Below are 2,557 nucleotides of genomic sequence, written 5' to 3' on the forward strand. Positions count from 1 at the left end.
TATATATATATATATATATATATATATATATGTATGTGTGTGTATATGTTTGTGTGTCTGTGTTTGTCCCCCCAGCATTGCTTGACATCCAATGCTGGTGTGCTTACGTCCCCGTAACTTACCAGTTTGGCAAAAGAGACCAATAGAATAAGTACTAGGCTTCCAACGAATAAGTTCTGGGGTCGATTTGCTCGACTAAAGGCAGTGCTCCAGCATGGTCACAGTCAAAAGACTGAAACAAGTAAAAGAGTAAAAAGAGAGTAAAAGAGTAATACCACAGATTTGCTTGTCAGTTGTTTGACCTTAACCAGTTGAGCATGTCCCTTGGTGGCTGACGATATGTGCATCTCTGATCATGAGCAGAAGTAGTGGAGGAGCATCATAGTCATGTGTTGAGAGGAATTCTTTGGAGTTTGAATAATTCACCTTTGGAAACATGGGTGTTTTGCGCAACATCCTTAAACAAACCTTATTCAGAGACCTTTTGAGCAGGATGGGCTACTCGACCTGAAGAAAATTCTAACTGGGCCCCATCTGCAAGGTCATGCACTGTTTAACTTGATATGAGATCACCATGCCACACACATATGGTTGTGATGCATGTGCCTGGTGTACCCTTATCAGACGGGTAGTCATGATGGGTATAATGGGCTTCGTATATTTTATCCCAGTGTCCCTTTGATGGCATGCACTGCTCCCTCGCTCAATTATAATAATGATAATAATAATAATCATTTCTACTAAAGGCACAAGGCCTGAAATTTTGTGGGAAGGGACCAGTCGATTACATCAACCCCAGTGTTTAACTGGTACATATTTTATTGATCCTGAAAGGATGAAAGGCATTATCTTGTGGCTTTGAGATTTTGATGATGTGATAGTTTATTTTCAGAATAACATTGTAGGGTAGGTGTAAGAGGCCAGATATAGGCAGTTTGAATATAAGATAAGTAGAATATTAGAGCTGGAGGTGGCCAGTTTAGGGTTGAACTCATCAGAGTTTGAACTCAGAAGGTGAAGATAAATGAAATGCCACTAAGCATTTGCCTGATATGCTAACGATTCTGACAGCTTACTGCCTTAAAAGTGAACGAAGCCATAGATCTAACACAATTTAAGAATGACCAGAGAGAGCAGATGAAGAAAATTTGGCAGGACAAGAAAATGAATGCACAGTCAGTTCTTGAAGAATAAAGATGAGATTGATTGGAATAGAACCTGGCAATGGCTGCAGAAAGAAGACTTAAAAGGGACTGCTGAGGCAGTGGTCCCTTGTGCTATGCTCAAGAACAAGTTCTCAGAACAAACTACTCCAAATGTCACATTTATAAAAGCACTGATTCGCAACAGCATAGGATGTGCTCTGAGAAGGGAGAAAGTATAAGCCATATTGTTAGTGAGTGTTGTAAGCTCACACAACGCAAATACAAAAGGAGACACGACAATGTGGCCAGATATGTCCACTGGCTGTTGTGTGGTAAAGCAAACATCGGGAGAGCCGAACAATGGTATGAAGACAAGCCAAAGGGAGTAATGGAAAACGAACATTACAAAATACTCTGGGATTTTAACATGCAGTGCGACCAAGTCATAGAGGTGAGACGACCAGATATCGTGCTCATCCATAAAGATGAAAAAGAAGTAAAGATAATAGATGTTGCAATACCAGGCAATTCGAGGGTAAAATGTTAGGAAACAGAAAAGATTGAGAAATACCAGCCACTGTGGGACGAGATAGGAAAGTTATGGTGATATCGGTGGTAATTGGAGCATTAGAAATAGTTTCCAAGGGCTTTGAAAAACATATTAAGAATATTGGAGCTGTTGTCAGGCTTGAAGTGATCCAGAAGACAGTATTGTTGGGTACAGCTCACATTCTATGGAAAGTATTGTCTCTTTGAGTCACAGGAGAAGGAACTACTTGAAACCTTTGGTAATTTGTTGTTGCCTGCTTTCAAGTAAAGAATGACCTTGATAGGATGAAGGATAAAGTCTCAACTTTGGTAGAATTTGAACACTGAATGTAAAAGTGCTGGAAGAGATGCTGCCAAGCATTTTGTCCAACTCAGACAATTCTGGCAGCTAGCAATAATAACATTACTTATACTTTTTGCCTTCCTTTTAGCAGGAATGGGAGAGTTCTGTTGGTAAGAATGGTATCCTGAGGTTTGGTGAGACCAAAATCTCCACAAACCTCAAACTGCTGCTACTGTCGCAGTGGTAACATCAACTATTTTACAGAGTAGGGGGGCAGGTTTCATGGCACCACCACCAATGAGGCTGCTGCATAGCTCACAAGACTATTTATTGACAAATAGATAGATAGATAGATAGATAGATAGATAGATAGATAGATAGATAGATAGATAGATAGATAGATAGATATAGATAGATATAGATAGATAGATAAACAGATAAACAGATTGATAGACAGACAGAGAGATAGACAGAAAGTTAGATATACTTACATACAAACATATATATATATATACACAGATGTTAAAAGATGATGATCAAAATGTTTGTGTATTTATTCATCTATATTTCTCTCTCTCTC

The 2,557-nt window shown here is 39.0% G+C and overlaps 1 protein-coding gene across 1 annotated transcript in view; it reads left to right on the forward strand.

Annotated features, from left to right (window-relative positions):
• Positions 1-2,557, forward strand: part of LOC106874561 (short-chain dehydrogenase/reductase 3) — a 241,307-nt gene that overhangs the window by 82,560 nt on the left and 156,190 nt on the right. The gene's annotated exons all lie outside the window — the stretch shown is intronic.

This window comes from Octopus bimaculoides, chromosome 16 (genome assembly GCF_001194135.2).
Source record: "Octopus bimaculoides isolate UCB-OBI-ISO-001 chromosome 16, ASM119413v2, whole genome shotgun sequence".
Taxonomy (NCBI): domain Eukaryota; kingdom Metazoa; phylum Mollusca; class Cephalopoda; order Octopoda; family Octopodidae; genus Octopus; species Octopus bimaculoides.